The following is a 16,713-nucleotide window of genomic DNA, read 5'->3' on the forward strand; positions in this document are numbered from 1 at the left end:
CATTTCAGTGACACTGTAAAAGATTTAGTTGCTTCTTCCCCATCTCCAGTAAAAACAGATAACATTCTTAAATTTATTAAGCAAATTTGTGATCATTTGGACAGAAGATTTCCTGCTGATGAATTAAAAGACTGGTGCATATTTGATAAAGACCATTTCTGTAATCAAAGAAATCTGGATGATTTTGCTTTTGGTCATGAAAATCTTGCACAGCTGGCTAAGCGTTACTCTGTCTTGTTCAAGAAAGATGAGAAGATTTTTGCCAAGGATGTTTGTAAAGAATTTTCGGATTTCAAATGCATCGTTTCAGAGAAAATGAAAGCTGGATTAATGAATACATTTCAGGACATACTAGCATTCACCCAGCAGGAGCAGGAGCAATTCAAAGGACTAAATCTTTTGCTTGATGTTTGTGGAACTTTTCAAGCTTCCAGTGCTGATTGTGAAAGGGGGTTCAGCTTGATGAACGCCATTAAAGTTAAGACCAGGAATCGCTTGGACAGTGATCACCTGGAAAATCTTATGCGAATTAAACTGTACACAGCAGCTGGATATGATGTAAATATCAACAGTGTTTATAAGTTTTGGAAAAAAGAAAAGGGAAGAAGAGAAAGACTGTAAGACATGTACAGAAATAGACATTCATGATACATGTACAAGACTTCAAGTTTGATTTTAAGTTACCACACTGTTTCACTTGAAACTTACTGATTTGGGATTATGACTATCTATTGGTAATTTAATAAATTGGTATTAATATTTATAATGCTTAACTTTTGAATTTTCAAGTAATTTTACTTTGTAATTCTAAATAACATACTTTGTAAATGACATACTTCATCGCCACTAAAACGAAGGCCTACAGAAGCGTTGATAAAAAGCGCAATCAACCGATGTTGGTAAAATAACAAATCGAAGCCGGTAAGGAGAAAGTGGCTCACAAGTTTTGAAATTGATAAAATTTTGGCTCACAAAAAAAAAATTTGGCTCACAACACCCAAGTCCTTAGAGGGAACGTTGCTAGTGTCCACAACATCTATATAAATATTGAATTGAAAGCAGAAGAAGGAGAAGCCTGTTTACATTTTATCTTATAATGAGTATATGTTGGAGTTAAATTAATCTAATTAATTTAAAGTAATAAAAATACTTTAATTCATTCACTTATTATCACTAGTCTATTTCTTGAAGAACCTTTCTCGTACTAAAGTAAAAAAAAATATGCAGGCTGTTTGATTAGTTAGTGTGTGTATGGGAATGAGGCATGGACAGTGAAGATGGAGATGAACACCTTATGTGTGAGTGTGCAAAGTTTCTCTGGAGCAGAGCAAGATGGATGCAGAGTTGATAGACAAACTAGTGGAGACCATATGGTCCATCAAGCTTGTTTGGCTAGCTATTAGCTAAGATGTTTCATTATCTCATCCAGATATTGTCATGTTTTCTTCTACATCTACATGACCCAGTAGTTTATTTAAGATCAGCAAAAATGTTTTTGTGATTAAGTGCTTCCTAGCTTCTGGCCGAAATGTACTCTCCCTTAATTGCCACTGCTGTCCTCAAGTGTGATTCACTGTTAAGTTGAAAGAATTCTGCTCAATCCGCTTTATCAAGGCCTTCAAGAATTTTGAAAACCTGAATTAGGTCCTCATGCAGTCTCCTCTGCTCGTGGCTAAACAGGTTTTACCACAGCGGAGAAGTTTGCTTAAATTGTTTAATGTAGCAAGTGGGAAAAGGTAAAACTGAAACAGAAAATAATATCCAAGTATATATTACATCCTACGACATAAACAAACTTAAAAAACATTACAAATTCTGATAATGCTATGAGCTGCTTAAACAGAAAACAGATGGATAAGGATTGAGTGAACAAACACTACTGGTTGCATCATCTGTTGGTGACAAGTACTGTAATAAAATCATTGACATATGTAATTGATCTGTAGTTCCAAATAAGAATTCGATATACACTACAAAAAGTCAAAAGTTTTAGAACACCTCAGTTTTTCAGCTCTTATGGAAATGCACACAGTTTAATGTCTTAGTGTTTCATGAAATCAATTCATAGAACAAATAAACAATGGCAAATACAATAAGTTAAAGAATCTTTAAATGTACAAAATTTTATTCAGATTTTTGATTCATCAAAGTAGCCACCTTTTGCTGATATAACAGCCAAACTATGGTAACCCTTTTGATTCAGATCACTCTATGCAAGTCAGCAACTCTACTTCCAGCAAAAGAACCCCAGACCATCACACTTTCTCCTCCATGTCTGACAGTTGGTGTCATACACTGAGGAACCATCTTTTCACCAACTTGACAGCATACAAATACTCAGCATGATGAACCGAAGATTTCAGATTTTGACTCATTGGTCCATAAGACTTTCTTCCAGTCTGCAGTAGACCACAACTGGTATTTCAATGTCTTCTTTTGTCCTTTTAGGTATGGCTTTCTTACTGCCTCTCGTCCTGTCAAACCTGCAGCACAAAGTCTCCTCTTCACAGTAGAAACTGAGACTTACTTGCAATTTCTCTATGTGAAAGGCCTAAGCGTCTAAGGGCAATAATGCTGTCTTATTTCATTTGTTAATTGCCACTTTCTTGCCATTATCATTGGAGTATTGTCCAAGCAGTACTTCAGAGGGTGCAGTAACAAAGTCTGTTCCAACTCTTTTTTAAGACAAGTTTTTAAGTAATCAAAAGAAGTTGGGATACCTGTGAAAATTGCTTGCTTCAACTTGCGAGACTTAATTTACTTTAATTGCTGCAGAACATCTGTTGGTTGTAACCTATTAGTTGTTCCCTAAAAAATGTCCATTTGTAATATTCTGATATTTACTTTTTAGTTTTTGCTAACTCAAACATTAAATTTTAACTTCTGGCAGTTTACTGTTTATCTTGTCACCATTTTAGACCATTCATTACATTTCAACTGATTAAATTGGTAGAAAATCTGGAAAAACAAAGGTGCTGTAAAACTTTTGACTGGTAATGTAGTACCACATTGGAGCAGTAGGTGGTAGTATTCTAAATACAGAACTTAACAATACAAACAGGGTTTACTCATCACTAGTCTTCATTTATTTCTTTCTCTTGCAGATGTCTGCTGGTGCATGTTCTGCATTGTATTGTGGTACTCAAGCAGTTACGTTTCGATACCCTTCTAAACTATTGGCACTTGAGGTAAAATATCAAAAATTGACCAATGGTAAAAGCTGGGATCCAAGGTCAAAAATCAAGAGCCACTACACTCAAACATCCTAAGACCATTAGAAGCAGGACTTTAGAAAACAAATAATTAAGTCTTATTGAAAAACTGAAAACCTGCAAACACAAAATATTTTAAAATGTCCTTAGGTAGTGGCTGGGAAATTTTAATCTCCACATGGGAAGCATGACCAAGGGGGTGGCTAGATAGATAGATAGATAGATAGATAGATAGATACTTTATTAATCCCCAAGGGGAAATTCACATAATCCAGCAGCAGCATACTGATAAAAAAACATTATTAAATTAAAGAGTGATAAAAATGCAGGTATAACAGACAGTAACTTTGTATAATGTTAACGTTTAACCCCCCCCCCCCCCCCAAGTGGAATTGAAGAGTCACACAGTGAGGTGGAGGAACGATCTCCTCAGTCTGTCAGTGGAGCAGGACAGTGACAGCAGTCTGCCGCTGAAGTTGCTCCTCTGTCTGGAGATGATACTGTTTAGTGGATGCAGTGGATTCTCCATAATTGATAGGAGCCTGCTCAGCGCCCGTCACTCTGCCACAGATGTCAGACTGTCCAGCTCCTTGCCTACAATAGAGCTTGCCTTCCTCACCAGTTTGTCCAGGCGTGAGGCGTCCCTCTTCTTTATGCTGCCTCCCCAGCACACCACTACGTAGAAGAGGGCGCTCGCCACAACCGATAGAACATCTGCAGTATCTTATTGCAGATGCTGAAGGACACCAGTCTTCTAAGGAAGTATAGTCGGCTCTGTCCTCTCTTGCACAGAGCATCAGTATTGGCAGTCCAGTCCAATTTATCATCCAGCTGCACTCCCAGGTATTTATAGGTCTGCACCCTCTGCACACAGTCACCTCTGATGATCACGGGGTCCATGAGGGGCCTAGTCCTCCTAAAATCCACCACCAGCTCCTTAATTTTTCTGGTGTTCAGTTGTTGGTGGTTTGAGTCGCACCATTTAACAAAGTCCTTGATTAGGTCCCTACTCCTCCTCCTGCCCACTCCTGATGCAGCCCATGATAGCAGTGAGTCCGATGTATATAGGCTGAATAGGACGGGAGAAAGCACAGTCCCCTGCGGAGCTCCTGTGCTGCTGACCACAATGCCAGACCTGCAGTTCCCGAGACGCACATACTGAGGTCTGTTTGTAAGATAGTCCACGGTCCATGCCACCAGGTATGAATCTACTCCCATCTCTGTCAGCTTGTCCCTAAGGAGCAGAGGTTGGATGGTGTTGAATGCGCTAGAGAAGTCCAGAAACATAATTCTTACTGCACCACTGCCTCTGCCCAAGTGGGAGAGGGATTGGTGTAGCATATAGATGATGGCATCCTCCGCTCCCACCTTCTCCTGGTATGTGAACTTCAGAGGGTCGAAGGCATGATGGACCTATGGCCTTAGGTGGTGAAGCAGCAGCCGCTCCATGGTCTTCATCACATGTGACATCAGGGTGACAGGCTTGTATCGTCACTTCCTCACTAGCCGCTTAGCCTTTAGCTTAGCGCCGGCTCTGCTGTCACGATACGGCCTTCTTACCACGTCAGGTAAATAGGGAACCACACCAGCACGGCCTTTGTTCTCAGCGCTAGAAGTTGACTACCTGAATACACGAGTCTTGGCGTGTAAAAATCCATGTCCAAGTAGTAAAAAGTGTCCAGGAAACGAGTCCACATAAAAGAAAGTGGAAATAGAGTGATTAGAGAGATAGAGAAAAAGATAGAAATATAAAGTCGTACGCCAAGCTGCTGGAAAGGCTGCCACTCACAGTGGCGCCAAACACAATGTTTGGCTAGACATCAGGCCTAACATCTCCAAGAGAACTGGATTTGCATCCAGGTCAGAATCTGTGTGGAGATGCAGTAAATAGGTTAAAATTGACGAATTGATATGCCTTATACATACTTTAAATTAAGTCTCAATCATAACTGATCAGACGTACCTCGACAACCAGGAGTGTACTCAGTAGGCTCTTGTTAAAAGTTTGCTGCAGGTCACAGAACAGCAAGCCACAGTAAAGTATGGCCAGCATAGGACAGGATGCAGACCTTGATGAACAGGCAAGACAGAATCAAAGACAAGTAGGTGAAAAACGATTTTATTTCCAAACTGTAATTCAAAAGGCAGGACACCGCACAGAGATCGCAGGAACAAAAACCAAGCAAAGGTTTGAAAAGGTGCTGAGCAACAGGATAGTCCAAAAACAAGCAAAATATCAAAACGCGCAAAAAAATAAAAATAGAACAAAGAATATCCAGAATCACTAAAGATGCAAAGAGAGCTCAAGCAATGCCATTATGACAGCTATGCTTTCATTTTCTCCTTATTATCATCATACTGTTGTTACATTCTTGGTGTGGTTTTAGGCTTTAGCCACCTGTGCTCCTGATGTATTTTGACAATGAATTCTCAATAAATAAAACAATAGACAAAGCATTGACGTGACAGAGTATAACCCATTTAATATCCAACCATCCATCCATTATCCAACCCGCTACATCCTAATTACAGGGTCACGGGGGTCTGCTGGAGCCAATCCCAGCCAACACAGGGTGCAAGCCCACCGCAGGGCGCTCACACAAACACACACCAAGCACACATTAGGGACAATTTAGAATCGCCAATACATCTAACCTGCATGTCTTTGGACTGTGGGAGGAAACCGGAGCAAACCCACGCGGAAACCGGAGCACCCGGAGCAAATCCACGCAGACACGGGGAGAACATGCAAACTCCACGCAGGGAAGACCAGGGAAGTGAACCCGGGTCTCCTAACTGCGAGGCAGCCACTGCGCCACCGTGCCGCCCCATTTAATATCCTGAAACAAAAAACGAAAATGAAAGTGTAAAACACCAAAAAAAAAAGCAATTTCTGCATATCTCCATCAAGGATGAAGTCACTAGCTGCTGTGCAGTCTCTTCGTTAGCTGGTTTCAGGAAACTGACTCTCAGTCAAGTTCTGGATTTTATGGCTGTGCTGGTGGAAGAGACAGAATCATGGGTATTCTTCCAGAAGTGATGTCTTCCGGTGGGTGTTCCCTCATTCTAAAGTGGAAACCGAAGAGTGGTAAGTTTCTGTGTCAAACTCTTAACCTTCCTTCTTTGTTTTCCCAAGATATGACAGTCATATGTTTGACAGCATGTATGTCACTTTATTTTTCATGTCCCATTTCTCAGCTTCAGTTCATTTTCTGTACTGTATGCCTGTCCTTTCTGATCTGTTGATTATAATTTGCTTTTGTTTTATCAGTGTTAATCAGAGTACAAATTTAGATGGTAAGTAACCAGCATTTTTATTATTTGTAATTGTGGACTGCCCCATTTGTAACTGAAAAAACACAACCTAAACCAAAGCCTTATCCAAAAGCTGTGAATTTTGATTTGCCAAAATGCAAAAGCAAAGGTTGACTTTGCTTACAACCAGTGATGTTTTTGACTTGAAACTTCTAGTGGGGCCTTACCAGAACTTGCCTATGTATGTAGAGATTTCTCTAATCAACCATCAACTTATCTAACTATTAATGTCTGCCTCTCTTTTGCTGATGACTTGTGAATCTTTCCCACACCTTTCACTTCACAAAAAATAAATCAAACAATGCTGGTGCCTTGCCTGTCTCAACTGCCATCAGATCGTTGTGATACCCTCTAACATTGTCATCACATGACAAATTACAACCATCTAGATATAAACACTAAGTATAGTGGGAGTCTTGCAACCACCCACTACTCAGAAAAATCTATTGGCTATGACCTATCTAATTTGCAATGGCAATATCTCAAATTTAGAATTTAATGGCTTTGAGGTGAAGTAGCGCAACCCACAGTACCGCGGACAGAACACTTAGACTATACACACTGTATGGCTTCCAGTGCAAAGTACTGTGTGGCCAGGGTTGCTCATCAGCACAAGGTTGGCAAATGGGGAAAATAATTATATATATATATATATATATACAGCCGTGGCCAAAGGTTTTGAGAATGACACAAATATTAATTTTCACAAAGTTTGCTGCTTCGGTTTTTATGATGGCAATTTGCATATACTCCAGAATGTTATGAAAATCAGATGAATTGCAATTAATTGCAAAGTCCCTCTTTGCCATGAAAATGAAATTAATCCCAAAAAACCCATTTCCAAGGCTTTCAGGTGCCCAAGAACATATAGCAAGTGCCAGGACCATTTCCTAAAGTTGACTCCGCTGTAGGATCGGAGCACCACCAGTGCAGAGCTTGCTCAGGAATGGCAGCAGGCAGGTGTGAGTGCATCTGCGTGTACAGTGAGATGAAGACTTTTGGAGGATGGCCTGTTGTCAAGAAGGGCAGCGAAGAAGCCACTTCTCTCCAAGAAAAACATCAGGGACAGACTGATATTCTGCAAAAGGTACAGTGATTGGACTGCTGAGGACTGCTGGGGTAATTTCATTTTCTCTCATGAATCCCCTTTCCGATTGTTTGGGGCGTCCGGAAAAAAGATTGTCCAGAGAAGAAAAGGTGAACACTACCATCAGTCCTGTGTCATGCCAACAGTAAAGCATCCTGAAACCATTCATGTGTGGGGTTGCTTCTCAGCCATGGGAATGAGCTCACTCACAATTTTTCCTAAGAACACAGCCATGAATAAAGAATGGTACTAAAACATCTTCCCAGAGCAACTTCTCCCAGTCATCCAAGAACAGTTTGGTGATGAACAATGCACTTTTCCAGCGTGATGGAGCACTGTGCTATAAGGCAAAAGTGATAACAAAAAGGCTCCGGGAACAAAACATCAAAATTTTGGGTCCGTGGCCAGGAAACTCCCCAGACCTTAATCCCATTGAGAACTTGTGGTCAATCCTCAAGAGGCGGATGGACAAACAAAAACCCACAAATTCTGACAAACTCCAAGCATTGATTATGCAAGAATGGGCTGCCATCAGTCAGGATTTGGCACAGAAGTTGATTGACAACATGCCAGGGTGAATTGCAGAGGTCTTGAAAAAGAAGGTCCAACATTGCAAATATTGATTCTTTGCATAAACTTAATGTAACTGTCAATAAAAGCCTTTGAAACTTATGAAATGCTTGTAATTATACGTCAGTATACCATAGAAACATCTGACAAAAAGATTTAAAAACAATGAGGCAGCAAACTTGTGTCATTCTCAAAACCTTTGGCCATGACTGTATCTATATAAATATATATATAATTTCCACACCAGGACATTACACTTCTGTCAGACAGGAGCATCACACTGCTGGCTTCTTTCCTAAACAGTGGAAGCAGGCTAACATAGGCACTGGGTTAAAATCAAGATGCAGTATAATGTCTAGTGAATGATAGCATCCTCCTTTCTTACTTCTTTTTTCCAAAATTACTGTAGCTACATTTAAGTGAGTAAATAGTTCTGGACTTCTTTGCTGGCATGTACAGTACTATATGACAACAACGGGCATAAACTCAAAGTAGAAGTGCTGATATTCGATTAAAAAAAAAAACCATAACAGCAGGAGGTCCTCATTATAATGTATTTGATGACCCACAAGCCCCATCACTAAACTAGAAAGGTCAGGTTTTACATGAATACATGTCCACAAGAATATAGAGAACCCTGCAGGGCTAGCTGGTCCAGAGCTTCATTAGGTACTACAAGAAGCAATATTTTTCTAGATAAACAATTATATTAATCATATGATAGAACATGGGAAAAAATGCTTAAGAAGGCAAAGCTGAGGGTTGACATAAACATTTTATAATATGTTAAATTACTGGGGTAAGCTTATTCCTTATTTTGGACACCCTCTGGTGCGGCTGTGCCACACTGGCCCTTAATGCAGAACACAATGGACTATCAATGAAATGGACTAGATGAAATATAGGGAAACCTAACAACCTAATTGGGTCAAGCTATACAGGAGCCACACTCCTCAGTACCGCTAAACACTTGCTCATTCTCTTTTGTTCATGTACAGTATTGCTTCTTTTAATTCTGAATGTTCTTCCCAGTTCATCTTTTAGCTCCATACTCAAAGTTCCCCCTTCTAACCACATCTTTGTATCACATCAAGGCCAAAGTTAGAAATCTAGCCTAGTAAGCTTTGGAATTGATTTGCTTTAATTGGCCTCTACTGTCCTTGAACCCCTAATATCTGTTAAATCTTAAAGGTGCAAGATTTTCTAAGTTGCTTGGCCACCTGTTCTCTTGTGTTGCCTTTTAGCAGCCTGAAGTCAGGTCTCCATGGCATCACCCACTGATGTCCACACTGACATTTCGAGATGTGCCTGGACTTTAATTTCCTGTCTCTCTCTCTCTATCTCTTTGTCTGTAGAAGGTCTCTTAGGGGTCTGTCACTTGCTATTTGTCATCTTCTTATTACTTTTGTACCTGGCTGTTTCTTGGAAATCAAACATACAAACGCTTGTTCTTATTTTTACTATTAAGCCTTTAAAACAAGGAAAAACAACCTTTACACATCCAGGTTTTGATTTTTACATTTTTTATTAAAGAAAATAAAACCAGTGAGTATATTCTGGAACTCAACACAACATTAGCCTCTTAAAGTGTGTTGGTTAGCCTAATGCACATGTGTTTCCTAAAACAGGAAAGTGTCTGTTTATTTTTCATTATAGATGTGTATTAAAAGTCGATGTATCCTGTATACATGTATAACCTGTGCAAAGACTAAGTACAATTTTTTTATTCATGCCAAACAGAGTTTCAATTTACAGACTTTGGTATTTATTCATGGAGTAAATTTGCAGGTGTTTCCTCTTCAAACATTTCTTAATAGACAACTAATGAGATGGCCTGAGTAAGCTGTAATTATTAAAGTAGTCATTATCACAAAGTGTGCTGTGTAAAGGTCAGCAAACACAGAAACTATGTGTATATTATTAAAAAGGTTAATAACGTGCCTGTTTAATAATGTGGACTCTTCACGACCACAAAATTAAAGCAATGACATGTACATGATTTTTAAAGAGCTAGGCTTCTGTGAGCGAAAAAGTGCACGTACACATCGATGCAAAACATATGGGATTTTGAAAGGAGAAAGAAGGAGGTTAACTTCTGCAATTCTGAAAAAAGTGTACAGTCGAGAGGAGCTTATTAACTGAAAATATGTGCAGGACTGCAATTTCACACAAGTAATACTGTGAAACTTACATTTTTCATAACATTAACTACATAATGTGAACCAAATTAAATTCAATTCAGTTTATTCTTACATTATTCTTAACAGCAGTTCCACTTGTGAGCCCAGCCTGCTTTACAATAAGTATACATATAGTATTAAAATAAAATGAATGCTGCACTATGTACAAAAATATACACTAGGTGATTTCATTTCAAAATTCCAACTGTCTGAAAAGTTTCATACCATAGGCAAGTTCCATGTAGTCAGAAGTTGTCTGAAAAAAAGTTCCAAATAAGTGGGAATGCATAGTGCAGAGCAAGAGTCATTAGGCACAGACACTGGCACAATTGAGAAAACTCCCCTTTATCCGACTGATTAAGGGTCTCAAATGCATGTCCCAAATAAACAGAGTGAGGGCTACTCTCTGAGAAACAGCCTGTGAGACAGGATTGAGACCCTCTCAGTGGTCACAGGTGGACTGTCTTCTTTTTCTTTTCTTGTTTTTCCCTCAGAACTTTTAGTGTTGAGGCATCTCCTGAAATCATCTCGTTAAGCCCTGTGGGGTGCGTTCTTTGTGATGCAGTTCCATTTCCTTGCTGCTATGAGAGCATAATGGCCCCTGAAGCATCTAGAAATTTCAATCATCTTTCTACTGATTCTTGGGTGGGATTCAGAAAATATTCACACCCCTTTCTGCACTCTATATTGTGTTGAAGTTTTAATTTAAAATGGATAAATTTACCATTTTTACCCATATACCTATACTAAATAACCCATAATGACAAAGTGAAAGCATGCATTCAGAAGGATGTGTGAATTTATTAAAAATCAAAAACTGAAATCTCTTCTCCACATAGGTATTCTGACCCTTAATTCAGTATTTTGTAGAAGATCCTTTGGCAGGAATTACAGTTTAGAATACTCTTGGGTAAACCTCTACAATCTTTGCAAAGCCAGATTTAGGCAGTTTATCCCATTCTTCCAGATAGATTCTCCCAAGCTCCATTAGATAGGATGGGGAAGCATCTGTAAATTGCCATCTTCAGGTCTATCCACAGATGTTCTGTGGGGTTTAAGTTTGAGCTTTGGCTGGGGCACTCAGGGACAGTCAGAGGTTTATCCTGAAGCCACTAGAGTGTTGTCTGTATGTTTGGGTCATTGCCATGCTAAAAGTGAACCATCGCCCTTGTCAGAAGTTACATACAGTCTGGAGTAGGTGGTCTTCATGGATGTCTCTGTATTTGTCAGCATTCATCCTTCCCACAATTCTGACTGGTCTCCCTGTCCCTGAGAAGCACCTCCACAGCATGATGCTGACACCACCATACTTCACTGTACGGAATATATTAGGTCAGTGATTAAAAGTGTCAGGTCTTTGTGAGACATAGTGTTTGGAGTTCTGTCCAAAGAGTTCATCTTTTGTCTAATCAGACCAGTGAATCCTTTTCATGTTTGCTGCTTGTGAGTCCTTTAAATGCTGTTTGGCAATTTCCAAGCAGGAAAGCCACTGTACCATAAATGCCTGATTGATGGAGAGCTGCTGAGATGGTCATTGGTCCAACAGGTTGTACCATCTCTATTTAGGACTTCTGACCTCTACTCAGACAATTGGGTTCTTTGTCACCTTCATGACTAAGCCCACTCTTGCCCTGTTCCTTAGTTTGGCCAGACAGCCCACTCTAGAAAGAGTCCAATCAATTCAGTTTACCACAGGTCGACTCCAACCAAGTTCTAGACGTATCTCAAGCATAATTAAAGGGTGCACCTGACCATAATCTGGAGTGCCACAGTAAAGGGTCTAAATACTTACAATATATGAATGGGAGATTTCAGTTTTTGATTTATCAGAAATTTTCAAACCTTTCTAAAAACATGTTTTCAACTTGTCCTTATAGGTTTGATTGACAGGTAAAAATATAGCCATTTAAATTTAAATCTGCAAGAAAGTAAAGTGTTCAGAAAGGGAATTTGAATTCATTGTATATATGTGTATACTGCTTTTATTTATATATATATATATATATATGGAAGAGAAGGTCTGTGATACGGTTTGCATATTTGCAGTTGGAGACCCACAAAGGGAGAAAAAACGAATCACGTATCATAAAATAGTTTTATTCCTGAGCTTGAGTCCACACGCATTGTAATACCAAGGAAACAAAAATTAATGAGAGACGCTATCTGTTTCAACTTTTCACCTCGAATGGATACTCAAAATCATTCATTAATCGGAGTCTACACAGCAGGCGCCAAAGGAATCAGCATACAAGCGACGTACATCAGAACCCCCACCCCACCTGGCATTCACTCCCATGCCACCATAATGTGTCAGAAGGCACGGCACGCACCCTGACCAAGTGGGGCATCAAAATAGCACATAAACCCACCAACAATCTGCGCATGGTCCTGTTTAATGCTAAAAACAAGAAATCGACAGCCGAAACACGAAACGCAGTTTATAGTATTCCATGCAATTCGTGCTCAGCTGTATGCATAGGACAAACGTCAAAAAGAATTTCAACACGTGTACAGGAACATCGCAACGCTGTCAGAAGAAAGGACGCACTATCTTTGATATATGCACATACTAAATCGACAGGACACACATTCAACTGGGACAACGTGAAAGTAAAATTTAAGGCCAGTACAAAAAGCGCCAGAGAGTTGGCCGAATCTTGGCTATCAGATGAAAATGCCATCAACAGACACTTGGACATAAACCCAGCATATGCCAACTTAAGAAGGACATATGCACTTTAATTTAACGATAACCCCCCCCCCCCCCCCCCTTTTTGATCATACGGACTTAGTCAAATCCACCACGAATGTGTTGCTATATATTGCATTTGATTCTTGTAAGTCTAAGCATTATCCTCTGATGAAGACCCCTGACAGGGGTTGAAAGCTCAGGAATAAAACTATTTTATGATACGTGATTCGTTTTTTCTCCCTTTGTGGGTCTCCAACTGCAAATATATATATATATATATATATGTGTGTGTGATGGACGACCGTCAGCCCAACCTGGCCGGGACGTCCGAAGGAAGAGGGAAGGCATCTAGTCTGGGACACTGTCGCTAGATGGTGATTTCCCTGTAGCACATTGCTGCCCCAGATTCCCGCAGGGCACCATGGGATCTGGGGTTCAGCTTCACAGCCATGCTGGGTAACATGAGTGCCGCCAGGAGATGCTGCAGGAGGACCTGGAGATTTCTACTTTCTGCATAACCCGGAAGTACTCCCAAGTCAAAGGGACAGAAGGTGTGGAGGAGATAGAGAAAGAATTGTATTATTAGTGTATTTACTTGCCTGTGTATGGTGGCTGTGCTGCTTAAGGGCACTATTTATAAAGGAAGAAAAAGAGTTAAAATACTTTGTAGTACTTTTACCTGGTGTCCTGAGCATCTGTCTGTCAGGTTAGAGGAGTGAAAGTGCCCTCTAGTGTCACTATATATACTGTATATATGAAATATAAGAAGTTCAAGTTCAGTGTATAGCCTGAAATGGTACAAAGGTAAGCAGTAAGCTGCCACAGTTAAAAGAAATATGATTTTTAATTATACAAATGTCCTTTTTCAGGGAACAAGTAATGGGTTAACAACGTACTAATTAAGCCTTGAAAGTTGATGCAGACAATTCCTACAGCTGTCCTAACTTTTGTTGATTACTTACAAACCTTCTGTCTTTATAAAAACCAATGTTGGGAAAAGTGCTGTGACTGTGCTGCTACACCCTCTGAAGTAATAATGGCAAGAAAGGGGCAATTAACAAAGGCAGACAGACCATTTCAGCCCTTAGAAGTGCAAGTCTTTCCTTTTCAGAAATTTCAAAGGAGGCCAAGGTGTCAGTGAGGACAGCTTCTTTACCATTAAATGGAACTTGGAAACTTAACAAAATCGTGACAGGAACAAGTTTGGCAGAACAAAATCACAACAGAGTCAGAAGACAAGTTTGTGAGAGTCAACAGCTTGAGTGAAAGGCGCCTCACAGGACAATGGTCGAAGTAAGCATGTGTTGTCTCATTTTCAACTGTAAAGAGAAGACTTTGAGCTGCTCTTTGATAGGCTGAGTGGCAATAAAAAGGTAATTGCTAAAATGGTGCAAAATTTTTTTTTTTAATTTTATGCAGTTTAATGTCTCAGTTATACTCTGAAATTAAAATATAGAAAGTGAAACTAATATTGATAAAGAAGTAAACAATAGACATCATAGAGTCCTTAAGTATGGACTAAACATTTTAAAGTGTTTTATTATTATAATGAGTCTGAAGGTTGGCCAGGGAGGACAGGAAATAAATACTTCAGCTGGGGAAAATGAACCTGCTGGGCTTCCAATGCCAAAACATATATTTTTAGTTATGGTATTTTTTTTTATTTTTTTATGTGTAGATTTTATTTTGAGGTTTTCATATCTTTGTGAACTATTTTATAAAAGTTTACTTTCTAATTCCTATCTTGTTCTTAGTTTACATGATGCAGCAGAATGAATCACATGAATGCAATCACAGCATCAATTACATCATTAGATATGACAATATAAATATGGAAGTGGTCCTGTGGCACTTCATCTCTCAGTTGAAGGCGGTAGGTATTTGCAAAATGGAGGTTTCTTGTAGTGGATTGTAGTATAAGGAGTTCCTTAAGATATTGTGGAGCATTTCCATGGAATACACTGGTGAGTAAACAAACAGAGTTTGTATTCAATACGGAGGTGAATGGGGAGCCAATGAAGTGACTGAAGGATTGGTGAAATGTGTTCATATTTCGCACCCTCATCAGGATTCTTGCAGCACTATTTTGAATTTGTTGTAGCTTTTGAAGGCTCTTGTTGGATATCCCGATGAGGAGTGCATTACAATAGTCCAGTCTGGATGAGACAAAGGCATGAACCAGCTTTTCAGCATCACAGAGGGACAGGTAGGGACAGAGTTTGGTTATGTTTCGGAGATGAAGGAATGCAATTTTACAAAGGTGATGGACATGTGTATCAAATGATAGATGGGAGTCTAACTTGACACCCAGATTTGTAACAGAATGGGAGAGGGTAATGGTACGGTCAGAAAAGGAAATACAATTTACAAAGGAATGAAGTTGATGGGGTGCCAATTAAAAGAGCTTCAGTTTTAGTGCTGTTCAGCTTGAGGAAGTTCTTGGACATCCAGACCCCAGTCTCATTCAAGCAAGAGGAAAGAGTTGATGGAGGTGTAAAAGAAGTCGAATCCAGTCTCACATAGAGCTGCGTATCATCGGCATAGCAATGGAGTGAAACTCTGTGCTTGCGGATGATGTGACCCAGGGGTAGCATATAAATATTAAAAAGGGTTGGCCCAAGGACTGATCCTTGTGGGACCCCACAGGTGACAGTGTGGGTACGAGATTTAGCATCCCCCAAGGCCACTTACTCAGCCCTATCTGTAAGACAGGACTCAAACCACTCTAAAGCAATGCCAGAAAGTCCAATTATATAGTGAAGACGATGAAGGAGAACATTATGATCTACCGTATCAAATGCAGCTGTGAGGTCCAGGAGGATAAGGAGTGATGGAGAGCCCTAGTCAGCAGCCATCAGGTGGTCATTGGTGACTCTGACCAAGGCTGTCTCTGTACTGTGAGAAGTTCGGAAACCAGATTGAAATTTTTCAAACAGATTGAATTTTTTGAGGTGATCCTGAAGCTGGACCAAAACAACCTTTACCTAAGAAGAAGAAGAGAGAACAATTTTGAGGTATACAGAGACTCTACCTGAGCCTAGAGTTTCCCTGTACCTGAAATCACTGTTAGGTGGAATGAACTGTAACAATATGAAGTGATATGGTGGCACAGCAATTTGCATTTCTGCCTCACAGATCCAGGGAGTAGCATCCCATTCTTAGTCACTGTCTGTTTGTTGTTTTCATATTTTTGGGGTACTCCAGTTGTCCAGCATACCAAAGAGGTACAGTCTGGTTAATTGCCAATCTAAACTTTGCACTATATAAGTGTGGATGTAGGTCTAAATACATGAGTGGGCCCTGTGATAGATGGCTTGTTCCTGATAATGTTAGAAAAGGCTCCAACTCCCTGTGACTTGGCATTGCAGAGTGTTATGCGTTTTATGTTTGTGTTGTGGTACACTGTGTATATATTCATTTTGTCATATTTGTAATTTTGCACAGCATTCTGAGTTTTTTCACCTGCAGTTACTCTCATTATAAAATAAATTCTTATCTGAATTGAATTGGTATTATATTACAAGTTGACAGTTAAAATTAAAGTGCTCTTGTGTGCATGCTGGAGTTGGGACCCTGCATATGCGGAGCCAAAATTCCACTTAAACATCTATCTTTTCTCAAAAAACTACTATTTGATCTAAATGAATGAACAGAGAA

The sequence above is a fragment of the Erpetoichthys calabaricus genome, chromosome 5 (genome assembly GCF_900747795.2).
Source record: "Erpetoichthys calabaricus chromosome 5, fErpCal1.3, whole genome shotgun sequence".
NCBI classification, from domain to species: domain Eukaryota; kingdom Metazoa; phylum Chordata; class Cladistia; order Polypteriformes; family Polypteridae; genus Erpetoichthys; species Erpetoichthys calabaricus.